This window comes from Papio anubis, chromosome 16 (genome assembly GCF_008728515.1).
Source record: "Papio anubis isolate 15944 chromosome 16, Panubis1.0, whole genome shotgun sequence".
NCBI lineage: Eukaryota > Metazoa > Chordata > Mammalia > Primates > Cercopithecidae > Papio > Papio anubis.
In genome coordinates this window covers 44,950,272-44,964,517 of record NC_044991.1, presented here as the reverse complement: position 1 = coordinate 44,964,517, position 14,246 = coordinate 44,950,272, and the positions used below count along the sequence as shown (strand labels likewise).

Below are 14,246 nucleotides of genomic sequence, written 5' to 3'. Positions count from 1 at the left end.
ACAAATGAGTATAGCTATGTTTTATTAAAATTTTGTTTAAAAAATCAGTTGGTAGGTGGGATTTAACCTGCAGGCCATAGTTTGCCAACCCCCAGTGTAGGTTATTCCACTACATGAGCATTAAAGCCTTAATCACCAATTCTCCCAGAGTTTATTAAACAAAGTTCACAACTTCCAGAGCTAGGAAGAGTCGTCTAGATCAAGGATCATCTAGTCCAACCCCTGTGGCAGCCAGCAGATGTTTACACAATATTCATTTTCTCCTTCTTTCCACCTAAAAGAAGCCCCATTTTGTGGAGGAGACAGTCATGTGTCCAGCTAAGAAATTGTTTCTCAGTCTCTTTGTAACTAGAGGTGATCATAGGACACAGTTCCGGCCAATAAGAAACGAGGAGGCAGGACCATCAGAGATATTGTGGAGCTGGCACACAGGACCTCGGGACATCTTATTATGAGAAAAAAATAAATAAACCTCTCTTGTTAATCCATGATATGTGGCTGCCAAAGAGGTTTTTAAAAACAGAAAATACATCTTTGATTAAGCCACATAAGTAGCTTTTAAAGAGAGAAATGAATCATTCAAGATTTTAAAAGCCACTGCACTTGTCCATTTCATTATCCTGTAGTCACATGCAGCTACTGAGCATTTGAAATGTGGCCAGTACAACTGAGAAACTGAATTTCTAATTGTATTTAATTTTAGTTAATTTAAATTTAAATAGCCAGATGGGACTAATGACTACTATATGGGACAGCATGGCTTTTGACTGTTTGTTAAGGAAAAGCAAAGTATAATAAGGCATGGACATTGATTTTGATAGTAGTTTGAAGGGCATGAACCCTATTTTCCTAAGCATGGTAAAAAGGGAAGAGCTGCCTTTCCCACATACCTGCCAAGTTCTTGCTCCACACCCAGCAGTGAGCAGTGTTTTTGATTTAAAGATTTTCTAGGCATCACAAGAGATGCTGAGCTTATACATTCCTGTTCTCAAAAGTTTAAACTAGATTTCTACATACCAACAATGAACAATCTGAAATGGAAATTAATGCATGCTTGTTCTTAAAACTTTGAACTCGATTTCTGTATACTAATAACGAACAAGTTGAAAAGGACATTAAGGGGAAAAATCCATTTGCAATAGCATTAAAAACAATGAAATACTTATAAATAAACTTAACCAAAAAGGCAAAAGACTTGTACACTGAAAACTATAAAACCTTTTTAAAAATAAAGATACAAAAAAAAATGGAAAGGCATCCTGTGTTTATGGACTACAATCAATATTGTTAAGATGTCAATACTACGCAGAATGATCTACAGATTTAATGCCATCTCTATCAAATTCCCAATGACATTTTTGGCAGAAATAAAAACACCCATCTAAAAATTTACATGGAATCTCAGGAGACCCCAAATAGTGAAAACAATCCTAAAAAAGAACAAAATTGGAGTCTTCACACTTCCTGATTTCAAAACTTACTATGATGCTACAGTAACCAAAAGAGTATGGTAATGGCATAAAGACAGACATATAGATCAATGGAATAGAATTGAGAGCCCAGAAATAAACACTGATATGCATGGTCAAATGATTTTTCAAGAGGGGTGTCAAGATTAAATGACACCATTCAATGAGGAAAGGACAGTCTTTTTCAATAACGACGCTAGGAAAACTGGATATCCACATGCACAGGAATTAAGCTGGACCCTTGCTTTATAACATATGCAAAAATAAACTCATAATGAATCAAAGATCTAAACATAAGAGTAAAAACTATAAAATTCCTATAAGAAAATACAGGGAGCAAGCTTCTTGACATTGGATTTGGCATCACTTTTTGTATATGACACCACAAGCACAGGCAACAAATATAAAAATAGGCAAATTAGACTACATCAAAATTAAAATTAAAAAATTCTTCCATGCATCAAAGGACATGCTTTATGGAATAACAGAGAATATCTGTAAAGCATATATCTAATAAGGGGTTAATACCCACAATATACAAAGAACTTTTACAACTCAATAACAAATCAAACAACCAATCAAAAAATGGGCAAAGGACTTCATACGCATCTTCTTCAAAGATACACAAACGGCCGATAAGCACACGAAAAGACAGAATTCACGAATTAATAGCAAAAAGCAAACCAAACCCACAAAGAGATACCAACACATACCCATTAGGATGGCTACTATCAAAAAAAGACAAAACCCAGAAAATAACAAGTGTCGGTGAGGCTGCAAAGAAATGGGAAGGCACTGTTGGTGGGAATGTAAAATGTGCGGCTCCTAAGGAAAACAGTATAGCAGTTCCTCAAAAAACTAAAAGCAGAATTACCATACAATCCAGGAATTCCACTTCTGGATATTTACCCAGAAGAACTGAAAGCAAAGTCTCAAAGAGAGATTTGTATACCCACGTTAATCGCAGCATTATTCACAATAGCTAAAGGTATTATTCACAACAGCCACAGGCTAAATTGTATCTCCTGCTCCCCAAATGCATATTTTGAAGTCCTAATCCCCAGTACCTCAGAATATAGCTGTATTGGAGACAGGGTCTTTAAAGGCTTAAATAAGGTTAAATGAGGTCATTAGGGTGAGCTCTAATCCAATATGGCTTGTGTCATTACAAGAGGAAATTAGGACACAGAAACTCACAGAGGAAGGAGAAAGAGATCTCATTAGAAACCAATCATGCTGACATCTTGAACTTGGACTTCTAGCCTCCTTGACTGTGAGGAAATAAACTTCTGTTGTTTGAGCCACTCAGTCTATGGTACTTTGTTATGGGAGCCCTAGCACACTAATATAAGGAACAACCCAAATGTCCATTGATGGATGAATGGATAAACAAAATGTGATAAACAAAATACAGATGCAATAAGATATTCAGAAATAAAAAGGAATGAAATTCTGACACATGCTACAACTTGGATGAACCTTAAGGACATTATTCTAAGTGAAATAAGCCAGTTGCAAAAGGTCAAATACTACATGATTCCACTTACAAGAGGTACCCAGAGTAGTCAAATTCATTAGGATAAAAAGTAGAATGATAGTTGCCAGGAGCTGCAGAAGAGGAGGGAAAGGGGAGTTGTTTAATGGATACAGAGGTTCAGTTTTGCAGCATGAAAAGAGTCTGAAGATTGGTTGCACAAGAATGTGAACATGCTTAACACTACAGAACTGTACACTTATGGTTAAAGCCAGGCACACACGGTGACTCATGCCTGTAATCCCAACACTTGGGAAAGCCAAGACAGGAAGATTGCTTGAGGCCAGGAATTCAAGACCAGCCTGGGCAATATAGAGAGATTCCATCTCTAGAAAATAAATAATAATAATAATAAATAAAAAATTAGCCAGGCAAGGTTTCTCATGCCTGTAGTCTAAGTTACTTGGGAGGCTGAGGTGGAAGGATCGCTTGAGCCCAGGAGGTCAAGGTTGCAGTGAGCCATGATGGTGCCACTGCATTCCAACCTAGGTGACAGAGCAAGACCCTCTCTCTCTCTCAAAAAAAAAAAAAAAAAGGTTAAAATGGTAAATGTCATGCCATGTGTATTTTACCACAATTTTTCTAAAAAAGCAGATGACTAGGAACAAAAACTGTATCATTACAGATCAGGATAGTTAAATAAGAAATAGTGACAAACCTAGCAAAGATGTGGAGAAACTGAATCATCCATACCTTGCTACCGGGAATGTGATATGTTACAGCGACTCTGGAAAACAACTCTGTGGTTCCTTAAATACCCAAAGACCCAGCAAACATACTGTTGGGCATTTATTCTAAAGAAATGAAAACTCACGCGAACACAATAATCTGTACACTATTACTCACAGTAATTAATTTATAATACTCAAAATTAATTTACTTATAATACTAAAAAACTAGAAACAACCCAGATGTACTTCAGCGAGTAAAAGGTTCAACAAATTATGGTGTGTCCACACCAGGAAATACTACTCAGTAATAAAAAGAAATGAACTATTGATATACACCAAAACATGGATGACTCTCCAGGGAATTTTGCTGAGTATAAAGAGGCAATCCTAAAATGTCACATACTGAATAATTCCATCTACATAACATTTTTGAAATGACAAAATTATAGAGACAGGAGACTATTGGTAGACAGGGATTAAAGTCAGGGTCGTGGGTGAGTGATAGCGAGGTGATGTGGTTATAAAGGGGGAACATGAGGGATCCTTGTGATGATTAATGGGTTCTGTATCATAACTTTTTGGTGAATACATGAACTCACACATGATAAAATTGCACAGAACTAAATACACATACACACGTACAAAATACAAGTAAAACTGGGGAAAAATGAGTAACATTGGAGAGCTGTATCAATATCATATAGCCCAGTTGTGACATTCTATTATAATTCTGCAAGATACTAACATTGGGAGAAACTGGGTAACTGGTATATAGATTTCTCTGTATTATTTCTTCCAACTGCATGTGAATCCATAACTAAGTCAAAATTAAAAGTTTAATTTTAAAAAAACCTTCAAATTGGAAACCTGCACTGAATATTCTTCAAGTTAATATAAGGAAGAAAAATAAGCTAATAAAATGTATATTAAAAACTCATAAAAACCTGTGAAATCTTATTTTGAGCAGCTATTATCACAAAATAAGACTTGTGCGCCTTTATTTTGACACTGATGACAGCAAACATGCAAATAATCAGTAAACTCCAGTTTTGATCACCTTACAGAAATCCAGTTATATAAGCCATCTTTAAAATCAAAAAGCCACTTCTGGCTGGGCACGGTGGTTCATGCCTGTAATCCCAGCACTTTGGGAGGCCAAGGCAGGCAGATCACAAGGTCAGGAGTTCAAGACCAGGATGGCCAACACAGTGAAACCCCGTCACTACTAAAAATACAAAAATTAGCTGGCCATGGTGGCATGCGCCTGTAATCCCAGCCACTTGGGAGGCTGAGGCAGGAGAACAGCTTGAACTCTAGAGGTGGAAGTTGCACTGAGCTAAGATGGTGCCACTGCACTCCAGCCTGGGCAACAAAGCAAGACTCCAGCTTAAAAAAAAAAAAAAAAAAGCCACTTCCTTATTCTTCATCAGAGACTGAAATCAGGACATCATACTACTAAAATGTGGACATGACCATCTCATGAAGAACAGCAGTGACAGTTCACATGTGTACAGAATTTTCTCAGCTTTTATAAACCTAATCTCATTGTATCAATAGTAACTTTGTGAGGTAGGCAAAGCAGACTTGTCTGTGCTTTTCTAAGCCACAGAAACGACTTCAAAAGAAAACTAAAAAATGTTCAAGAAACATTAATACTACTTTTTCAAGTCAATTTTCCTATGGCTTTTTAAGGTTTCAAATCATCAGGGAAGCTGAAAAAGTAATACAATGAAGATTTATATACTCTTCACCTAGATTCTCATATTAACATTTTGCTACATTTGAGTTTTCTCATAGATATAGAGATTGAAATTAACACACATACAATACACACACACACATAGGACACACAAACACTTTTTTGCTCTGAGGCACTTGCAAGTAACTGTCAAACATTGTAACCCTTCATCCTAAATGAAGACATCACCTGAACAAGGACATTCTCCTATCGAAACCACAATAATATTATCATGCCTAAGACTATAAATAGTAATTCAAACGACTATCTAATCTATTAAAATTTCTTCAACTATCTTTAAAATGTCTTCCTTTAAAAAAAAAAAAAAAAAAAAAAGCGAATTCCTCCCAAATTATTTTGTTTAAAGTGTCACTGTTTCATAATTATTTGACCAAAGGAGCTAATTTTTACCTATAGCACTGGTGGTCAGTCAATTGGTACTCTGGTTGGATTCTTTAAATATTGGCTTCTATATTAATAGCAGAGTCATTTATTTTGCACATTTGTCTCTAAATATTACAGAATATAAGAAGTTCTTTGGAACATTGTACATATTTTACAAGAAAAAAAGAAAAGGAAGGGAAGGAAGACAAACAGGATTATTCTTGACCTTTTTAAAAAAGGTGCCCTAAAAACACATACACATGGCCAGGCGCAGTGGCTCATGACTGTAATCCTAGCACTTTGGGGAGGCCAAGATGAGTGGATCACCTGAGGTCAGGAGTTCGAGACCAGTCTGGCCAACATGGTGAAACCTCGTCTCTACTAAAAATACAAAAAGTTAGCCAGACGTGGTGGTAGGCACCTGTAATTCGAGCTACTTCAGAGGCAGAGGCAGGAGAATCACTCGAACCAAGAGGTGGAGGTTGCAGTGAGGCGAGGTTGCACCACTGCACTCCAGTCTAGCAACAAAAGCAAAACTCCATCTCAAAAAACAAAAAAAAACAAAAGCAAAAAAAACCAAAACCACATACACACATTTACAGCAAACACACTGAAAATTTTCCCAACAAATACAATTACAGAATTCCTAATCACAAATTCAAATGAAGCCTGCTACTTGATTTTAAGTCGTTTAAATGACTAGAAATCTTGCTACTTAAAACAAACAAATAAAGATACTCTGAGCTTATCCAATTTGAAACTAAAAATCAACTCAGAAGTGTGGTAAAATACCAGAAAATCACCAATGTCATTATGCCTCAGGTAGACTATTTGAGAAGCACTCTGTATAAGCTGCCCCGTTGATGCTAATGAATGGACTGAGTTTTACCACATTCATAAAAGGTTAAGAATAACATTGTTTAAAACACTTCATTCTTCCCTCATGAATGTGTGATTTTCACAGGCTCAAAAGTCAGAGTTATTTTCAAATATCTGATAGGTTTTAAAAAGTGAGATTATAATGAGGGGAAGCAACTTCTCAACTATAAAAATAATCCTAAATTATGTTATAGGCATTACAATAATTATGATTTATTCACCTAATCTACCAAATGTAGCTTAGGCCCTATTCAGACTAATTAGTCAATAGACTGTGCAACTCAACCTTCAGCATCATATGATTTAATTTCCCTTTGCTTCTTGCAACATTGTAATTATGTGCTTTGAGTTTACTGTAACTAATATTAGTGGTTTTCCCCACATGCTCACAGACTAAAGGAACAGACAAAAAGCTTTTTGATCACCTAATAAGTACCCTTAGGAGAAAAAAAATTTGCTAATATGGAAACAAGAATTTTTGTTTTTTGTTTTTTGTGTATGTGTGGTGGTTTTTTTTGTTTGTTTGTTTGTTTTGATTTTTGGGTTTTTTTGCATGAGATGAAACAAATTCCTTGTATGGTTTTAATTACATCCTAATACTTCATAAACATCTTTTAACATAAAACTCAATAAAGTACCAATTGTGAATAGTTCAGCAGCTCCCAATGGTGGGATGGCACCAACCTTTATAATCACGTCCTTGGTCCCCCAAACTGGCCACTTTTAAAATCAAATAAACCAGTAATAAAACAATAGTCCTTTTTAATGTAACATGAGATTGTTTACAGAGTTTGGAAGTTTGGTTTTTTGTTTTGCCCTTGTTAGTACTATGCTTATTATTTGTTTTCCAACCAAATAATGTTACCAAATTATTTGCAGTTATCAAAATTTAGTAGCTATTTTAAATGGCTTTTTGGTTTGGTTCCCCAAAGGCCTGGGTGAAAAACACATCTGTGGTTCATACAATCATCTCTGCTACTTAAAAAGCTCCAAATATACAAAACGTACAAAACTTCCAGGCTCTAGAAGGCTTTCTTGCAAACAGGAAACCTCAGCCACAGGGAGAAAACCAAATTCCATTTTGAAAGCCCAAAATTAAAGAAGTTATTCTCTTGCTGACTGCTACCCACTTCCACTGATTCCAATAAGTCCATCTTATTACTCTGCTGCTGATCAATACTGTTAGTAATTTAATGCAGTAATTTTTTTTTCTTTTTCATATTGGTAAGAAGAAAGGAAGAAGAGAAAAATAATTGAACTTCCCACACACACCGACTCAGTATCATCCCAAGATAAAAACGCATCCACCATGTCAAAGAAGGTAATTTCTGGGTTCTTTGGAAATTGTGATGGTTGTTTCTCAGAATCAACATGTACTGAAAAAATCAAATTTAGGTGTTAACTCAATATAACATGCAGATGAACTATTTATTTTCAAATGACAGTTGTCTAGGTCAATAAATGTCTCTTTTTATTTTTATTTATTTATTTTTTTATTTTTATTTTTTTTGAGACGGTGTCTTGCTCTGTTGCCAAGGCTAGAATGTAGCGGCATGATCTTGGCTCACTGCAACCTCTGCTTCCTAGGTTCAAGCCGTTCTCCTGCCTCAGCCTCCCAAGTAGCTGGGACTACAGGCACCTGACACCATGCCTGGCTAATTTTTTTGTAGTTTTAGTAGAGACAGGGTTTTGCCATGTTGGCCAGGCTGGTCTTGAACTCCTGATCTCAAATGATCTGCCTGCCTTGGTTTCTAAACAAGATTTTTAATCATTCATTCTATCCAAATGAAAAACGTCTCAAATACCTATTACCTTCAATAATTCCACTGAGTATTATCTCTCTAATCACTCTTCCTATTCTTCAACCTCCTGACATTCCTACACAAGCCTTCTGCATCTTCCTTTAAATGAATTATTTCTTATGCCTCAATTTAAAAGGGGGTAGGGGGGACACTCTGAGAGGTATTTCAGAGCTTACCATAACAACACCCTAGAAAGGGGCAAGCAAAAGGCATTCAGTTCTACCAAGAGCTTCCTAATAAATATTCTTGAAGGCTTTTACAAAACCACATTCATTTTCTAAGTGACTGATATCCTTATAGACATTTCCCATCTTTTCTTTGTCCTTTTATTCCCAATCCACCTACTCACTTAATGCATTCTATACATTTCATAAAACTTCTATACACTTAAAAACGTTCTGGAGTTATACATATGCATCTTATATCACAAGGAAAGAAAAATGATTTATTTTGCAACTTTGTGACCCTCTGTAATCTGTACTCTAGTTAAACAAAAAATAAGATAAAATGCAAGGTATGCATCTGTCTACTAACTTGTACACATTTTAGAAGCAAAGTTGGTGGATGTCGGTCACCTGTTGACAAGATGATTTGGAGTCTAAACCATCTAACTTGTCCCTTTCTTCATCATTTCTGATCCTCTCTCTTTCCCAGCTGCTCAGCAGAGTTCTTTTCTTACCCTGCCACTACACAAACTTCAGAGTTGACTTGCACCCTCTTAATGCCTAACCCCAAAAGTTTTTTCTGCATATTTATTTACATCTCTAAATATATTGGCATCCTTTCAGTTATGGGGAAAAAAAAATTCCTTCTGTCTCTGGCTTCCAAACCACAAGTGTCCCTTTCTCTTCCCTCATTCTTCCTCTCTTTTCTATCCCCTTCAAAGGATATTCTTTTCCTAGCAATGGGGTTAAAAATAATAGTCAATATCTCTGCTCTCCTAGCGTTTATGCCCTGCTTAAGGGAGACAGACAATAATAAGTAAATATAGAATAAATCAAGAGGGGTTAAATAGAAACATAAATAGTACATGCTTAAATAAAATAGTACAGTGCTTATTCACCTTATATTTTATTTACGTGCATTTGTTTTTTTCTCTTCCCCTAGAATGCAAGTTTTTTTTGACAGCAAGCCTGTTTCATGTATCTGTGAATCTCTCATAGTAACCAGCAAAGTATCTTATACATGCATAGCTGTCAATGAATAATTGTTAAATAAAAAGACAAATAAAATTCTGAAAATATAAAGCCTAGGGCCCAAGAATTAGTGGCAAATAATGCCCAAAGAGGGATGCTTAATTCATATTTTCCTTATTTTGCAGTTTGGACATGTGAGTATAACCAGCTAAATATCACAGCATTTGTAACAGTGAAGGAGAAACACCTTTGATTTTTCTAATAGACAAAAAAGAATAAATTTTCTTAGGAGTCCCTGAAGCCCCAGATAGCTACAAAGAAAAAAGATTTTATTGTTTGAAAAAAAGAAATATGCATATCAAATACAAGGCAAAGTCTTATAAAACAAAATGCCCTGGAAAAGAGAACATTACATTTTTTAAATATTCTAAATTACTAAGATATTTATGAAATGATGATCTCAGAGGCTAAATGTGTAATGACAATGTACTTTTGTTCTTCCTATGAGAGCTAATGTTTGCATAAAAGAAAACATGAATTGAATATAACTTCTCTATTTGGCAGAAAAGCATAAGAGGGGACTCCATCTCAACTTTCAACAGCACTCTACAACTGACAGTGAACCTCTGATGTCAATGACAGTATAAGAACATCTCCCCAAAAGAATGAAGTAAAATATAGAGCAAAAATCATTTTAAAATCATAATACTATACTCTGCATGGAATTTTCCAAAAATAGTCACAAAGATTGTAGGTTTATAAGACTAGTAACTTAGTTCAGAAATTCAAAGAAAAAAAAAGAAGTCATTTTCACAGATAACATTTTATCAATCATTATATTTAGTAATAAACAGAAGCCAACTAAAAAAAAAACGTACTGTGATGTTAGTCGTTAAGTAGTGAGCAGGAATCTATAATGCTGCCCCACAGTTCACATACCATACGTGCAGCCAAGGTTTGCATCAAAAAGAATAATTCACAAAACCAAGTTGGTTTAAAAATAACCATGAAGAGGAAAAGTCACATCTGAATCACTGAAAGAGGTTTTATATATGTATATATGTGTAATCTTTTAAAAAGAACAACTAAAAAGGAAACTACTTATTTCTTCCCCCACTTAACTAAGCATTCCGTCTATAATCAGCTGGTTAGCATGAAGTATTATTAAGGCACTATTTTTACAGTACCCATTTTTATGAGTTTTGTATGTTACATGAAGAGTGGTTTTTAAAGAAATGTACAGATTGGTTATTCTCTTTTATGCTTCCAATATTAAGTCAAACCAAAGCGCTGATCTTGGCATAAGGTAATGCAAGTGGAAACACAAACATTTCAGTCTCTGAAATGCCTTTCAATTTTCCTCCATTCAGTCTATGACATTAAAGTCTTGTTTATCAAAAAAAGATTTGAACAAACCCTACATTTAAGATGGTTGCAGAGTTTGTTTCAAATTGCAATAAGAGAAAAAAATCTTTATTTTAGTAAGTTACTGCTACTTTAGGAAAAATACATAAAGACAAATTATTAGACCCACAAGTAATAATGGTTGAGCCTAGTTACAATGATTTAAAATTCAGTCTGGAACTGCAATTATTTTTGCACCAACCTAATAGGTGTCCACTCAAGGAAAATCATTATACAAAAAACTGCACTCGCATGTTTACCACAGCACTATTTACAATAGCAAAGATATGGAATCAACTGAAGCGTCCATCAACAGAAGACTAAAGAAAATATGATATACATACATACATACACACACACAGACACACACACACACACACACACATATACACACACAGGAATACTATTGAGCCACAAAAAAGAATGAAATCATGTCTTCTGAAGCAACATGGATGGAGCTAGAGGCCATTATCTTAACTGAAATAACTCACAAACAGGAAGTCAAATACCAAATGTTCTCACTTATAAGTGGGAGCTAAATAATGTGTACACATGGACATAGAGTGTGGAATAGAAGACACTGGAGACTCAAAAGGGTGGGAGAGTTGGGGAGCAATGAGGGATGAAAAATTATGTAATGGGTACAATGTACATTATTCAGGTGACGGTTACACAGAAAGCCAAGACTTCACCACTACACAATATATTCATGTAGCAAAACTGCACTTGTACCCCTTAAATATTTACCAAAAAAAAGTGAACTTAGGTTAATTGTAAATATATATTCCAAACTCTAGAGCAACCACTAAAAATACGTAACTGATATGCTAAAAAAGAGAGAGAAAATGAAATCATATAAAAAATTTAGTTAAAATATAGAGAAGTAAGCATTCATATGCAGTAAAATGATATAGACAAAAATTACAGACAAATCTCTTTCAGTAGAGGAACGAATAAATTACAGAACCATGAAATATTTGACTATGAAGCTATATATACTTATATTAAGAGCATTAAGCTATGTTAAGTGGAAAGCATACTGCAAAACAATACATTAAAAATCTCTTCTATATAATTGTTTAAAATGATGGAAGACAAAAAGAAAAGGGAGGATGGCAGGAAAGGAGTGAGGGAAAGCCATAAATATACATACCAATCTGTTAGCAGTGGTTCTTTCTGGCAGGAGAAATGAGACTCAGAATGAATGAAAAGGGGTTATTGAACTTAATTATCATATACAATTTTTCTACATATGCATTGTAATGAGAATCCCTAGATATATTATTTATACAAATCTTTTTTTAAAAAGAAAACGCAAAGGAAGCAAAAGGGAAGAATATTATGGTTTCCACAAAACTAACAAAGTGGTTGCTAGCTTACCTCCATCATTGGCTGAAAGGATTTCAACCAAATAATTTCAAATAAAAACTTGAGATCCATCATTAATAGTTTTAATTTACAACTTCATTTAATGGCTAATTTGATTTACAACTTTTTTTTTTTTTTTTTTTTTTTTGGAGACATAGTTTTTGCTCTGTTGCCCAGCCTGAAGTGCAGTGGCACGATCTTGGCTCACTGCAATCTCCACCTCCCAGGTTCAAGAGATTCTCCTGCCTCAGCCTCCCAAGTAGCTGGGATTACAGGTGCTGGCCACCACCCCTGGCTAATATTTGTATTTTTAGTAAAGACAACGTTTCACCATGTTGGCCAGGCTGGTCTCAAACTCCTTGACCTCATGTGATCCACCTGCCTCTCTCAGTCTCCCAAAGTGCTAGGATTACAGGCCATGGCACCCAGCCTACAACTATTCTTCATACAAGTAGTTTAGTTTGGCTTGTGAACTAAACCAAGGATCAAATACAATTTGGGAGCTGGAAGGAATTTTAGGAACCATCTGTATCTGCCCCCTCCCTTTACATACGAGGAAATTAAGAAAAAAGAGATTTGTCCTAAAACAGACAACTAATTACACCATCAGTGTGTTAAAAAGAGAACAAAACTCAACCTCCTTGCTTCTAGTCTAGTCCTCTGGTAAATTCAATTTATTTCCTTCCAATCACCTTGTAAATATCATCTGTGCTTCCTAAATAGTTCCTGAAAATTTTCCTTTTTCAATCGCATTTCCAAATTATCTGCCTGAAAAGAATTTCACATTTATGTGCTGAATCCAGAAGAGACAACATAGAGCTTAGCATGGCAAAAGCATTTAGAAACTGCCTCTTATCTAACATTTTTGCTTTTATTCTTAATAAAACTGCTGAAGCAACTTGTTTAACCAATGAGACAGACACGAAGTTGAGAGTGGTAACAAATGTCTTGACTCCCAGAACACTGTTCTTCTGTATTTCATACCATTTTACATGTTTTATTTTTTAAATAAAAGGCAGTGTGTTCTTGCACAACAAACACCCACTGGCTAACAAGATGACTTTGGGAAGTCACTGAACTCTTGCAAACTAAGTTTCAGCTATTAAAGGAACAGGGTCAATTAGGTAAGCTCTGACATTTCTTGCTCCTTTCCATGAGTCTAGAATTTCTAAGATATGGCTCAATATGTATTAGGTAATGGATCCCAGTGGCAAGATGAAATACTGCAGGTCAACTCCATGAACGGTTTTATGGAGTTATACAAAGCAACAGAAAAGAGCAGAGTTCAGGAACTCCTTAGCATAAACCCAAACTTGGAGAAGTAGAACTAGCTAATCTGTAGTTTTAGACTCAGTAAAGTACTTGGGATCATTCTCAACAACCATAAAGTTACCATGTGCCATAATTATACATCCATCACAGGGTTTCTGGGAACTGAATGTTTTTATTTTTTAATTTTTAATATTTGTGGGTACATAGTAGGTATATATATTTATGAGGTACATGAGATGTTTTGATACAGGAATGCAATGTGAAATAATCACACCATTGACTACAGGGTATCCACCCCCTCAAGCATTTGTCCTTTGTGTTTCAGATGATCCAATTACACTCTTTTAGTTATTTTTAAATGTATAATTAAGTTATTATTGGCTATAGTCACCCTGCTGTGCTATCAAATAGTAGGTCTTATTCATTCTTTCTTTCCTTTTTCATTCTTTCTTTTTATTTTTTTTTACCTGTTAAGCATCCCCACCTCCCACTAAGTTCTCCACTACCTTCCCCAGCCTCTAGTAACCATCCTTCTACTTTCTATGTCCATGAGTTCAATTGTTTTGATTTTTAGATCCTACAAATAAGT

At 35.2% G+C, this 14,246-nt stretch overlaps 1 protein-coding gene across 13 annotated transcripts in view; it reads right to left on the bottom strand.

Moving 5' to 3' along the window:
* TASP1 (taspase 1) overlaps window positions 1-14,246 on the bottom strand; it is a 260,524-nt gene that overhangs the window by 70,909 nt on the left and 175,369 nt on the right. For 4 of the 13 annotated variants that reach the window (XR_002515230.2, XR_002515229.2, XR_002515227.2 and 1 more), the window contains exon 13: window positions 12,171-12,193. The exons of the other annotated variants lie outside the window; for them this stretch is intronic. The gene's annotated coding sequence lies outside the window, so the exon portion shown is untranslated. The remainder of the gene's footprint in view (window positions 1-12,170; window positions 12,194-14,246) is intronic. 13 annotated transcript variants of the gene reach the window in all.